This window comes from Rhinatrema bivittatum, chromosome 5 (genome assembly GCF_901001135.1).
Source record: "Rhinatrema bivittatum chromosome 5, aRhiBiv1.1, whole genome shotgun sequence".
NCBI lineage: Eukaryota > Metazoa > Chordata > Amphibia > Gymnophiona > Rhinatrematidae > Rhinatrema > Rhinatrema bivittatum.
This window is the reverse complement of record NC_042619.1, coordinates 189,201,281-189,216,528: the sequence shown is the minus strand read 5'-3', so window position 1 is coordinate 189,216,528 and position 15,248 is coordinate 189,201,281.

Below are 15,248 nucleotides of genomic sequence, written 5' to 3'. Positions count from 1 at the left end.
ACCACAGTACTAACTAAAAGCCTAATCTATGCAACATGTGAGGTCCATCACCTTTACACCAGGCAGACACTTTACCATGCAATCCTCACGTCTACCAGCTACCCAGTTACTTACCTTTCTAATAATCAAATTACCAACTACAACAGCTTTCCTAATCATTCCGTCCTGGGCTTTTACCCCTGGAGACAAATTCTTGGTGTGAGAGGATAATACATCACCTTGAGCACAGGTCCTACCTACAGGATTGCTTCCTGACTCACCAAGGTGACTTTTCTTCTCCAAGGCATCACAGAGGTTGCCAGATTGGAGGTAGGATTGCTCTTCTCTATTCCTGAATATCTTCTTTCTGTAGCTCTCTACCTCCCTTTGCTCTTCCAGGTCTGCCAGTCTGGCCTCCAAAGATTGGACTCATTCTCGGAGGGCTAAGAGTTCTTTGCAACTAGTGCACATATACAAACTCTCACCAGATGGGAGATAATCATACATGTGGCACTCAGTACAAAAGACTGACAAGCCTGCATCTCATTGCTGGACTACTGTCTCCATCTTAATTTTGTTGATGTGTTATCAAGTTAAAATTTCTAGGGATGTGAATCATTTTTGAACGATTAAAATTATCATCAGATAATTTTAAAATCATTCTAAATCGTTAGAGTGCACGATACAATACAAATGCCCCCGATTTATCATCAGGGGCATTTGTATTGTATTGTTAAATAGGGCACAGGAATTATTTGGGGGAGGGCGGGAAAACCGGCACACCAAAACAACCCCTAAACCCACCCCGACCATTTAAAACCAATTCCTTACCCTCCCCCACCCTCCTGAACCCCCCCAAAATGTTAAGTTACCTGGTGGTCCAGTGGGGGGGGGGGTGTCCCAGCGCGATCTCCCGCTCTCGGGCCATCGGCGCCATTTTGGCTGCCACTAATTAAAATAGCGCCGATGGCCCGATAAAAAAAAAAACCCACCCGACCCTTTAAATCGACCCCCCTTAGCCTCCCCCACCCTCCCGACCCTTTTTTTTTAGGGAGGCCCGCGCCGCTAAAAAAAAACAAACACCCGACCCTTTAAATCGACCCCCCCTCCCGACCCCCCCAAAACCTTTTAAAATTACCTGGTGGTCCAGGGGGGCCTTGGGGGGCCTCGGGGAGAGATCCAGGGGGGGCCTTGGGGAGAGGAGAGATCCAGGGGGGCCTCGGGGAGAGATTTCCCGTTCCCAGGCATGGCGCCGGCCATCTAGTGCTCCTACCATGTGACAGGGGCTGGCCAATGGCACGGATACCCTGTCACATGGTAAGGGCAAAGGGGCATCGGCGCCATTTTATTTTTAGAACAGCTGTTGCCTGGGAAAGGGAAATCTCTCCCCGAGGCCCCCCTGGATCTCTCCTCTCCCCGAGGCCCCCTGGACCACCAGGTAATTTTAAAAGGTTTTGGGGGGGTCGGGAGGGGGGGTCGATTTAAAGGGTCGGGTGGGTTATTTTTTTTAGCAGCGCGGGCCTCCCTAAAAAACAAAATTAGCGATGTGAATTGGAATCGGAAACGATTCCAATTCACATATCTTAACGATCAGATTCGCCCCCCCCCCCCCCCCCAGCCGAATCTGATCGTTAAGAACGATCTGGCACACGATTCACATCTCTAAAAATTTCTAAAGGACTAGGGATTTAAAACTAATCTAAAGTACTTTTAGTTTATTGATTTATTTTATATTTGTCTGTCAATGACCCTCAAAACACTGCATTTAATCAACTTATATTTACCTTGTTACCCACCTTATTGACTCTTTTTTGAATGAAATTCCCTCTATATAAAATATGTAAGTAGGAGTTATAGAAAGGTGCATTGAGAAGCACAGGCTTCCAGTCCTCTTTAGCAACAAATAGTATAGGATCTCTGGAAGCTGAGGTTGTGGAGCGTGAAGCCTGGATTCACCCACAGTGACCTCTGAAGTCCTCTACTGAGCATTGCTGGATAATGTATGTAAATAAGTCTTTAGGTCCTCTTCTGCTGCAAGGGGTGCAGGGCCTCTGGAACTTGGGGCTGTGGAGTCTGAAGTTTGAATATAATGAGATCATTTTGCATAAATCAGGCCTCCAAAGTATGCCATTTGATCTCATTCATATTCATTATGGATATGCAAAACACTTGGCTGGCTATGGTGTCCCCAGGATAAATTTAGGAAGCCCTGTTGTAAGAGCTGTGAATGCTGCTTCTGCTATATTCTTAGCTCTAGCTGATCCAAGTAGAGGCATCATACCAAGTCCTTCTACTTAGTAGTAGGTAGCACAGTCATTGAGACACTGAGTCAGCTTATTGTGTCTAGTTTCATTTATGCTTGTTATTGATATGCCTATGTTTATTATGGGGTAGATTTGATAAAGTTGCATGCGTGCGTCCATGTGCGTGCAAGGGGGTGCACAATTGCACAACTTACATGCACCAACTCCCACAGCCTTCCCTCGTTCCCTCCCAGGCCCCTCCAATTTTGGAGTGGCCTCGGAGGGAACTTCCTAACCCCCTAACCTAACCTCCCTTCCCCTTCCCCTAACTCTCATGCCCCATAGCCCTATCCTAACACCCACGACCTTTATTTTGCCTGTTGTGCCTGCCTTTGGGCAGGCGCAAGTTGTGCGCGCCAGCAGCCTGCCAGCACACGATCCTATGACACAGCAGCAAATGGGCACTGTGCCGGCAGGGCCTCTGGCCCTGCCTCGCCTCCCGGACTGCCCCTCCCCGCCCCTTTTTTTGAAGCCCTGGGACATACACGCGTCCCAGGGCTTTACGTGCATTGCCAAGCCTTTCTAAAATAGACCCGGCCTGCGTAACCCTACCTATGTGCCTAAATCCAATGGATTTAGGCACATAGGGGACGATTTTAAAAAGCCTATTTGTTTGCACACTGATTGATGTACAACATTTCTGTCCATATCAACCATAATTACACATTTAATGCAACACAAGCACAGTATTTGATGAAGCAGATGCATAAAAAAACTAGACACATCTATCTAAAATGAAAAAGTATCTAAAATGGAAATGGTTTGTTATCCTTAATGATTTTATTTTATTTATATTTGCATTTTTTTATTGAACTTTGTAACTTTGGATTTACCATTACATGCATAGCAAACAATATCTAAATTTTGTATTAAATATTCAATATTGTTCTTCATGCAATTTACTTCTCCCCATTGTAATAATAGAAGTTTATGTTAGGTACACTACAAATGATATAGCAAAGTAAAAATAAAGTTATTAAATTGGACAAAATTATCTAATCACATTTTGTCAGCCCCAAATCTGAAACATATCTGTCCACAGTTGCTATCCCTGGCCCTATATAATCAAAATGGATATGTTGTCAAGGCAACCCTGCCCATTTCTAATATTTCATGGGTTCCCTGGGTATAATGAGTGAATTTTAAAGATAAAAATCAGCTCCAAATATTATTATACTTTCATATCTCCAGTCTGGTTATGCGGATCAAAAATTTAGATTTCTTTTTTATGGATGGCTCTTGAGTGTCATATGTCAGTTGTAGGTGATAAGCAAAAATTCTAGTCTTGTAATTTTATCCTTTTTGCAAGAAACAGTAAATATTATAGAGGTCAGTTTGTTTTGGTTTTGAGATCTTTGTATCAGGTGTAGACAATTTAAGCTTACACATCCTATTGATTTCATTACAGGTTCCCTACCAGAAGGGAAGAAGAAATGACATTACCAAAGAGCATTCAAACAGAATGTTAGCAGGGGGACCATAGTCTTCATACCATAAAAGATGGACAATTAATCATCTGCACATAGTAGAGACAGAAAGAAATACAGCACCTGTGCAATTTTATATCTCATATCTCTATTTGAATTACCAAAGGATAGCTTAGAAAGGTGACAGAAGAAATCAAACCTGGGTTTGACTTACATTGTATTCCTTGAGTCTCCCACATGCTACAAACCACATAATGAATGTCAATCCAAGCAACAGCTTTTTTTTTTTTAATCTTTAAACATTTTTCTCTGAAAAGCAGTGCTTTATATAGATAAAGTAAGAACAGTGCTGGAAACAGTTGTAAGGATAGCAGCAGATTTGATGGCAGGAAATGAGAGGTGAGTGAAAGGGAAGAAAGTGTCATACCGCACTAGAACAACAAAGCAAGGAAATAGAAGGAACACATTTGGAAGGAACAGCAGAGTCTATTCATTGAGCCCCATGGGATCATAACTTGCAAGAAGCACAAAGGAGAATATTTGGGAAACAAGTGTTCTGTCTAGTGCAATATGAACAGCAAAAGAGCATACATAATAGGAGTTAAAACAAATAATGGGATTAAGAAAACAAACAAAAAAAAGCAATAGTGAAACAAAAAAAATGACCAAATTAATTATATTAAATGACCAAATAAATCATATTAATCACAATTATTTGTGAAAGTTATTTGTGAGAACCACATATTTTAAGGAAGGATGAAAAGAAGTAAATCCTCAATATGATTAATTTGGTCACAATGAGTGAGGTGATTTGCAGTTGATACAAAATTATTCAGAGTAATTAAGTCATAGGAAGATTTTGATAAATTGTAGGAGGACCTTACAAGACTGATAAATGAACTATAATGTGAACAAGTGCAAGGTGATGCATATAGGGAAAAAAAGCCTATGCTGTACCTTCATGAAGTTAGGTTCCATATTAGGAGTGTTCACCCAGAAAAATGATCTAGGCATCATAGTTGATATTACAATGAACTTGTCGGCTCAGTGTGTTCTGGCAATCAAAAAAGAAAACCAAATTTTAGGAATTATTAAGAAGAGAATGGCAAATAAAATGGAGGATGTCTAAATACCACTCCATGATTAGACTCCACCTTGAATATTGTATGCAATTTTGGTTGCCACATCTCAAAAAAAAAATATAGCTGCATTGAAGAAAGTACAGAGAAGGGCAACCAAAATGAGAATGGGATTGGACCAAATCCCCTCTGTGGAAAGCCTAAAGAGGTTAGGGTTGTTCATCTAGGAGAAGAGATGGCTAAGGGGGATATGATAGAGGTCTACAAAATCATGAAAGGACTTGAATGGGTAAATGTGAAATGGTTATTTACTCTTTTGGGTAATTCAAGGACTAGGGGGCATGCCTTTCAGTTAGCAAGTAACATACTTATGATGAATCAGAAAAAAATTTGTTTTCACTCAACGTAAAATTAAGCTATTGAATTTTTTACCAGAGGATATGGTTAAGGCAGTTAGGGCCTCATTTTCCAATATCGCAGTGGTAACGCATGAGGGGGGCGTGTCCCATGCAAATAAGGCAATTGTCGTGCAGTGGGGAAACATCGCATGACGTGATGTTTTCGCCATTTGCGGAGAGAGAGAGAGAGAGAGAGAGAGAGAGAGAGAGAGAGAGAGAGAGAGAGAGAGAGAACCTTGCTCTAGTGCTTATGTCCTAGACAGGTATTTGTATCCCTATGGGAGGGCCACCTAGTAACTCGAGGTGGGGATTAGGTATGAGCGTAGGGGGTTGGGGGCCACTTTCACATTCAACATGAGACGTACGGAAAGAACAGTGGTCTCTAGTGAAGATTTGCTGGCCGTCGGAGTGAGGAAACTCACTCCAAGAAGAGATTTGGGCAATGTTCCCTCAACCTAACATAAGCACTAGAGCAAGTCTCTCTCTCTCTCTCTTTCAGTGTTGTAGCTATACACTGTGGCACATGATACCCATTTTACATATGCTCTGCCCCCTGAATATAAAATGATGAATTTGCATTCGCCAATCATGTTAGTGTGATTTGTGGTATTATCTCCCGTGATAACACCTTGGAAAATGACCCCCTTAGTGTAGCCAGGTTTAATGAAGTTTTTATAAGTTCCTAGAGGAGAAATCAATAAGCTGCTATTAATAAATAGGGAATACCCAACGCTTTAGCTGGCATTAGTAGCAAGGGATCTATTTAGTGTTTGCCTGCTATTTGTGACTTGGATTGGCTGCTGATTGAGCTTGGATACTGGGCTTGATGGACCCTTGGTCTGACCTAGTATGGCATATCTTATGTTCTATCACTAACCTTCCTCTCTTTAATGCCTATACTGCCATCTGGGCATTAGTGGAGCAATTTTCCAAGATTTCTCCTTGGTCGCATAGGGTCCCACCTAAGTCCAAGAGGTCCAGGTCCCTACGGGCTCCTCCTGGGGGGACCTCGGACTTACAGTGGCAAAGTCTTCTCTGGAGTCTCTCTTCAGCGCCGCCTCCCACCTGTGACACTTGCTGTGGGTCCCCACAGTGCAACATCTGAAGTCTCAGCTGGCCCAAGGGTCCACAATCGTAACAATTAGTGCATAGCAAGGCACTGTGACAGTGGGAACTGGGTAGTTTAGCAGGCTCAAGTTTATTATTGGGACAGTCTGTGCAGTGAAATTCCCAGTCTGCCTCTTTTGCGCTTACACACAAGCTCTGTGTGTGCACACCACATGCATTACATTAGTGCATATCAAGGCACTGTGACAGTGGGCAGCCAGTAGGCACTAGGCAGTGATATTAAATCCATAATGTCAGGTAAAGCTAGATGTGGTTGAGTGATTGGGAATGGCAGAGGAGGCACTTCAAAAGGCACTAGAGCCAGTCCCCCATTAAAGTTAAAAAGGGATCTGTTGCAATCTAAAATCTTTGGAGGGGTAGGCAGTTCCATCCAGAAAAAAACAAAATCTGAACATGATTCATCGCCACCACCTGTTTCTGACCCTGTAGTTTTGGAGGTGAGGGAAGGGGAGGCTGAGTCATGCCAGACAAAATGTCAACACCCAAAAGCAGCAGTGGGACAGAAGTCTCAACTAAGCATTGACAATGTAGTGCAGGCACTGTTTGCTTCTGATTCATATGAACAATCATCTTGTGTGGGATTCTCATCAGAAATGGAAGAAATAATAGCTGATGAAGTTTTAGGAGGATCAGTTAGTCCTGTCTTAGCCTCCACTTCAGTGCAGCAGGGAAGAGATGAAACTGATGAGGAGGAAGAGCAGTCAGCGCAGGCACAGAGGGTGACTGAGGCTCCTGGCATTGCTTCTCAGGATACACCTACTACTTCAGCTCCAGTGCCAGCATCTACCACCAAGGCTATAGAGAAGGGAGGATCATGAAAGACATCTGCGATCTGGAGCCACTTTAAAGTGATGGAGGACCTGCATTTTGCTCGGTGTAATTACTGTGGTAGGGCTATTAGCAGAGCCAAGCATATGGGACATCTATCTAATTTTGGCATGACGCATCATAAGAAGAGGCAACATCCAACAACAGTACTGCCATCTGGGGATAGTGGCAGTACCGGTCAGGGGACCCTTTTTTCCAGGCAGCATAAAGTGGTTGAAAAGGAGCAGAGTCACCCCATGCTCTCAGCCCCTTCTAGCAGTCAGGTGGCAGGCCAGCAACCCCCTTGACATGTGGCAGAAGCAACATCCCACCATGGAGGAAATGGGGTGGAGTGCAGTAACACTATCACAGATAGGAGGCAGGCAGCCTCAAAAGTTGTAACCAGGAGCATTGGGGAAATGATTGCCCTTGATGACCAGCCCTTGCAGTTAGTGGAAAATGGGGTTTCAAGCGTTTTCTGAAGGTTGTAGTTCCAAATTACAAAGTCCCCTCCAGAACCACATTTAGCAGAAATGTCCTCCCCAGTCTGTACAAGCAGTGTCGCAGTCACATCCAAGCACTGCTAGCTAAGGCAGATGAGAGTGTGCATTTCACCTGTGATATCTGGACTGCCATGAATGCTGCTCACTCTTACCTCTCCCTGACAGCACACTGGTGGGACATAGCTGAGGCAGGGGCAGGCAGCAGCTCTATTACTGAACAAGTATCAGGGTGGAGGTGGGCTTTACTGCACACCCACCTGATGGACCAGGCCCATACCACAGCCAATATTCTAACATGCATCAGACAGATGCTGGAGGGCTGGCAACAACACCAGCGAGACAGGAATCCTCAGCCAGGGTTCTTTGTCACAGACAATGCTGCAAACATGGTTAAGGCAATAAACGACGGGCACTTTAAGAACTTCCGATGTTTTGCACACACTCTGCACCTGGTAGTGAAGTCAGCTCTGGGGTTGGATTCCAATGACCAAGAGAATGAATACCTGCATAGGTTAATACAGAAGTGCAGGAACATAGCAGCACACTTCCACAAAAGTATGAAGGTGGGGTAGGTCCTATGACAAAAGCAGACTGATTTGGAGATTCCTCATAAGCATCTCATTCAAGACATTGCCACCCAAACTATGACCTTCAGAAACATACACACGGTTAATGTGACTCCAACATTGCTCTAAGCTTCAACATTACTCCAACATTGCTGTAAGCTTCAAGAGGAAATGTGGAAAAAAGGATTTGCAATCACAAAAAAGCGAGGAGTAGCTTGCTTGTTAAGGCGGTTACTACCCCAAACCAAATAAGCCTGATACTTCACCTTCAATGCATATCCAGCATAGCTCTCTGCTTCAATGGCAGGGGAGAAAGACTGATACTTCACTTTCAATGCATATTCAGCATAGCTCTCTGCTTCAATGGTGGGGGGTATGAAGAAAAGTGGATCTATATGCAGACAACAACCAACAAGGACTGAATTACATAGTCTGGGTAAACAAATAAGCATGGGTGTAGCTTGCTTATTGTGGCGGTTACTACCCCTAACTAATTAAGCTAGATATATCACTTAGATGCAGTTCTAACAGTGCTCTCTACATTAATGGTGGGGGTGGAAGGGAAATAGAACCAAAAGGTTACTAAGAACCAAGAGTAACAGATAAGTATGAGAAAAAAAAGTGAAAAACTTGCTGGGCAGACTGGATGGGCTGTTTGGTCTTCTTCTGCCGTTATTTCTAGGTTTCTATGTTTCTTAAGATGCTCGCGAGGTTAGTAGAGCTGCAGACATCCCTTCATGAACTTTCTGATACAATGGACATAGGTGTGAAGAATCCCCTAGGGCATAATGATTGGTTAGTCCTGAGTCAGCTGATAAAAATACTGCAGCCCTTCAAGGATGTCACGGAGGAGCTGAGTTCCAGAAGTGCCACCTTGGCTGCCATCATCCCTATAGTTAATTTCCTGGATGAAAATGTGGAGGCCTTTAAATAGGAAGAGGGAATGACAGTTGAGGTGCTGCATTGTCTGGATATTTTGCAGCAGCAGGTGGAAGAGAGATTAAGGCCTTTAACAGAACAGAACACATACATGCTCGCCACAGTTTGTGATCCCCGTATGAAAGGGAAACTCGCCCTACATTACGACTGTCTCTTATTGGTGAAGGACCTGCTGTTATCAAAAGTCCGTGAACAGGAACACCATACGCAGAGACCGATTAGGCGTGAAGCAGAGATGGAAACAGCGGGCACTTCAGAGAGTTGTGGTAGCCCAAGCTGGAGCAGCACTCTGTCAGTGACAGCTAGTACCTCCTCCTCCTCAACTTTAGAACACCAAAGGCATGTTGCCCATAAAGATTCATCTGTTGTGCTACGGGCTAGAGAGAAAGCAGCTGGCATGAGTGACTCTCAGCCGACCCAAGCAAAGCACACATGAGCACAGCAGTCAGTGACTCAGTATCTCTCAGAGCCCACAGAGAACATGCAGACAGATCCACTGGCATATTGGGCACACAAGTCCACTGTCTGGCCATACCTAGCCAAAGTGGCTCAGTGATATCTGTCATGTCCACCATGCAGTGTGCCCAGTGAACGTGTCTTTTCAATGACAGGGGATATCATGCGCCCTCACTGCTCAAGGCTGGCACCAGAGTTGATGGAATGCTAGTGTTTTTGAAAGTAAACTTGCCTTTGCTTGGGTTTACAAATATTCCCTGTGAATGGCAAGATGAATAAAAGCAATTGAAAGTCTTGCAGCAGCTCCAACTGCCTCCTATGCTCCAGATAATATAAGCACTGCAGCACATGTACCTGACCTGAAATGCTGTGACTGTCCGTCCACTGTCTAGGCCGTATGTCCCTACAAGGGCCTTACCTCTAACGCTGTGCCTGTCCATCCACTGTCCAGGCTGTACATCCCTACAAGGGCCTGACCTGAAACGCTGTGCCTGTCCATCCACTGTCCAGGCCGTACGTCCCTACAAGGGCCTGACCTCTAATGCTGTGCCTGTCCGTCCACTGTCCAGGCCTTATGTCCCTACAAGGGTTTGACCTCTGTCCTCGAATGATGTACCTATTCGTCCAGGCCTTATGTCCAGTCCTAATGGCTGAACCCTTGTTGCAAAGGGAAACCTCAGTCTCTGGCAATTCAAACTAGTAATCCTACACAGCATGGATCCTTAAATAAAACAAACAGTTTTCTTTAGTTTCAGGGCAGATAAGAGAACTTCCTCCATCTTGCTTATCAAATCATGATCTGTTTGCAAATGCTTAAATCCTAACAATTTGTACCATTACACACTCTAGGGGTCAACCCATTCCAAGGAAGCCCTTTCCTGCTCAAAGAAAGGGAACTCTCCCCAGTGTTGCAGCCTATCTCTTAGTACCTGTTGACCCATGTTGAACCGCAGTTCACATGGCACCCTGCTCCAGGTCACCATGCTTTGAAGGCTCGTGCTCCACTCTAGGGGCCAACCCATTCCGCGGAGTCTTTTCCTGCTCAAAGAAAGGGAATTCTCCCCGATGTGCAGCCTATCTCTTAGTACCTGTTGACCCATGTTGAACCACTGTTCACATGGCATCCTGCTCCAGATCACCACGCTTTGAAGGCTTGTGCTCCACTCTAGGGGCCAACCCATTCCGGGGAGCCCTTCCTGGCTCAAAGGAAATGGAACTCTCCCCAGGTGTAGCCAGCCTGTATCTACCCTCTGACCTTTGTTGAACTGCTGTTCACAAGCACCCTCCTCCGTCTCAGCCTTGAAAACTCTCGTTTGTATATCAGCTAAATCCACCTGATTTTAAAAGACCAGTGAGAGCTCACTAGATGCCAAGAGAAACACCCCACTCTAGGGGCGAACCCATTCTAGTGAGCCCTTTCCTGCGCAAAGGAAAGGGAACTCTCCCCAGGTGTAGCCAGCCTGTATCTACCCTCTGACCCATGCTGAACCGCTGTTTACATGGAAACCTCCTCCGCTTCGGTCTTGAAAATACTCATTTGTATGTCTGTGAACTCCACCAGATTTTAAAAGACCAGCAAGAGCTCCCTAGATGCCAATGGAAACACCCCACTCTAGGTGCAAACCCATTCTAGGGAGCCCTTTCCTTCACAAAGGAAAGGGAACTCTCCCTGGGTATAGCCAGCCTGTATCTACCCTCTGCCTCTGTGCCTTGCTGCCATACACCAGATGACTCACTCAACTCCTTGTAGTGTTCTGGCCACTATCATGGTTCCTCAGTGTGTTGGTGCTAGTCTTTCTGCTTGCTATGTTCCTCCTTCATTGTGATGTAGGAGGTTGATGCCACTTGTCTTGCCGCTTTGCCTGTCATGCTGGCTTCGAGGGTTCATTCATCTGTTATTGGTGCTCTCTTTTGAAGCTGTGGTGTGTTTTTGACACTCTTGCTGCTGCTTTGCACCTCTATTAAAGCACTCTTCTTGCCACTCCCTGGTACCCCTTTGCACTTTTAAAGTTCCTTAGGCTATTCATGCCACTTTGATGCCACTTTGCCACAGTCTAAGCACCTTGGAGCTCTTTTGTTGTTCTGATGATTGCTCCCCAGAAGTTTCATCAAAATTGATAATAAAACCCCAATTCTGCAGGCAAAAATAGACTGCAAATACTTCCCCCATTGACTTTAATGGGAACCAGAAAATGAATGCACGTATCAAAGCATCAGGGGTGCCATTGAACGAATGCAATGTATTTGCCCACCGACGAATACGAATACTGGATCAGACAAATCAGTAGCCTATGCACATCCCTATTATAAACTGTTATCAAACAATTTGATCTTTGATATTATGACCCCTCTGATATGCTACCATGGGTCTGCCTTGAAAAACTGAATGCAACTGGAGAACATTCCAATGTTTGTTTATGCTTTTTGCTACTCTATAAATTGACGGAGAAAAGGGCAAAACACATGCCAACCAGCTTGAAACTTTCCTAGACTGAGAATTTAAAAAGGTTTCCTTATCATTCCTTTGCACATGCTTTATTGCCTTATTCACTACATGCTCTGGATAGCCTCTCATTACAAATGTTTCCCACATTTCTTTAGCTTTACGCTTGAATTCTTCTTTTGTGCAAACAGGATACTATTCCAAAGATGTTGAGGATGACAGCTATTTTATCTAAGGAGCTTTTTGCAGTCTATAGGATTTTGAAAGATAGAAAAAAGAAAGTTCATTGATATTTAGAAATGGTTATATCCAAAATAAAAAAAAACATTGTATCACCAAATGTTGATGTGAACTGCAAATTCAAATCACAACTATTAAACCATTACATAAATTGGTCAAACTAAAAAAAAATCCCCCTGACCACAACACTAGAATGTTATCAATAAACCTTCTAAACAAAACTACACACAATTGAGCTGAAATAGCAATAATACAAAAACAGCAGCTCTCACATACTAAGGTATAGTAGTAATGGAGAGAACATAAGAATATGCCATACTAGGTCAGACCAAGGGTCCTTCAAGCCCAGCTTCCTGTTTCCAACAGTGGCCAATCCAGGCCATAAGAACCTGGCAAATACCCAAAACCTAAGGGGCAGATTTTCAAAGGGGTACGTGCGTAAGATACGCGCGTACCCCCCGAAAACCTGCCCCAAGTTCCTCTTGCACGTTCTGAGCCTATGTTGAATAGGCTCGGCAGCGCACGCAAGCGTGTAAGTCCTGGGGCTTTCATGGGGGGGGGCGTGTCGGGGGAGCGTGTTGCAGCCGTGCATCATCCAGGGGTGGGGATGCGGGCACGGTTCCGGCCTGGGGGCATTTTGGGGGCGTGGACGAGGCCACCAAAACTGCTCCCGGGCCGGGGAATCACACGGCCGGCACGTGCAAGTTACGCCTGTCTCGGTCAGGCATAACTTGTCAAACAAAGGGGGGGGGGTGGGTTAGGTAGGGGAAGGGAGGGGAAGGTGCGGGGGAGTGGAAGGAAAGTTCCCTCCGAGGCCGCTGCCAATTTTGCACAGCCTTGCGCGCGCCAACCCCGGATTTTAAAGGATACGCGCGGCATTCTCTTGTTTGTGCCTGGTGCGTAAACAAAAGTACGCGTGGGCGTACTTTTTAAAAATCTACCCCTAAGTCTACCCCTAGTCTATCCCATGCTAGTGATGCTAGTAATAGCAGTGGCTATTTTCTAAGTCAACTTAATTAATAGCAAGTAATGGACAATCAAACCTTGCACCTCAACAACCAGAGTGCTGCAGGGAAACAATATCATCACATGACTGTTATCGAGTGAACCATACTTTTTTGTGTTTTTTTATATTGCAAATAAAACTTTCAAATCAGTCACATTCATATGAGAAATCTCTTTTAAACCTATATCAGTGCAAATGAATCATTATTCAAAAAGTGGCAAGAATGTTGATAAAGACTGCTCACCCAACACTGAGCAGCGCCTTGAGAGTGTTTGAAATGTAGCTCTCTGCATCAGATGAAATCACCGTCATCATAAAAAGGATCCTTCATTCTGAAAAATGGAAGCAGACAGAATTTTTCATGATTGACTTAAAAAAGCACCAATTATAATGAAGGGACTTGTTTTAGCTTGAAAAATCACATTGAAATAGAATCAGACAACTTCAGACCATTCAATAAATTAATTTAACCCATTTGGCGTCACGGAGATCAAATTAAAAATCCACATTTAGGGGTGGATTTTAAAAGGGTTACGCGCGTGCCAAGCCTATTTTGCATACACCCAGCGACACGTGCAAAGCCCCGGGATGTGCGTATGTCCTGGGGCTTTTTGAAAGGGGCGGGACCGAGGCCTCTGGCACAGTGGTCATACCAGGGGATCGCGTACCGGCAGCTGGCCAGCACGCGCAAGTTAAACCTGCCAGAGGCAGGCGTAACTTAGAAAATAAAGGTAGGGGGGGATTTAGGTAGAGCTGGTGGGCGGGTTAGATAGGGGAAGCGAGGGGAAGGTGGGGGGGCTGAAGGAAAGTTCCCTCCGAGGCCACTCCGATTTTGGAGAGGCCTTGGAGGGAACAGGGAAAGCCATCGGGGCTCCCTTAGGGCTCGGCGCGCGCAAGGTGCACTAGTGTTCATCCCTTTGCGCGTGCGCATGTTATAAAATCGGGCGTATGTTTGTGTGTGTCGGGTAGCGTGCACAAATGTACCCTGCGTGTGTATGTTTAAAAATTCGGCCCTTATTCTCTAGAACACAATAATTTGTAGCAATCACCCCCTCTTTTCTTTACAGGTATGAAATCAATTATATTCCACTTGATCTGCTGTGGCACCATTGGCACAGGTGAACCTACTAGGCGCATACCAACAGCTGGTGAATGTACACTGTGCTGGGACAGAGCTCGGGCTTCACCACAGCATGCTATAAGACAGCAGAAACTAACATCTAGCTAAGCATGAGCCTGAAAAGACTATTTTCCTACCCTAAGGGGTAGATTTTAAAAAAGAGCGCAATCGCATACTTTTGTTCGCGCAGCAGGCGCAAACAAAAGTACGCTGGATTTTATAAGATACGCGCATAGCCGCACATATCTTATAAAATCCTGGATCGGCGCACGCAAGGCTGCCGATTTTGGGCAGCCTGCGCGCGCCGAGCCGCGCAGCCTGCCTCCGTTCCCTCCCTTCCCCTACCTAACCCACCCCCCCCCGGCCCTATCTAAACCCCCCTTACCTTTGTCCCTCGATTTACGCCTGCTAGAAGCAGACGTAAATCTACACGTGCCAGCGGACTGCTGGCGCGCCGTCATCCGACCCGGGGGCTGGTCTGGAGGCCTCGACCACGCCCCTGGGCCGGCGCCACACCCCCGGTCCTGCCCCCGAAACGCTGCGTCATTCGGCCCCGCCCCCAACACGCCCCCTTAAAAAAAACCCGGGACTTACGCGCGTCCCGGGGCTCTGCACGCGCCGGCGGCCTATGCAAAATAGGCGTGCCGGCGCGCGAGGGCCCTGCTCGCGTAAATCCGGGCAGATTTACGCGAGCAGGGCATTTAAAATCCGCCCGTATGTGAATACCACCTTTTTCTGTGACACTATATGACCAGTATAGCAGTATCTGAATCTAGGTCATATCTTCCAAACTAGTAAACTGAATCTGTGGATTCCACCAAATGTGTGGCAGCACCTCACAACCAAGATAAGGC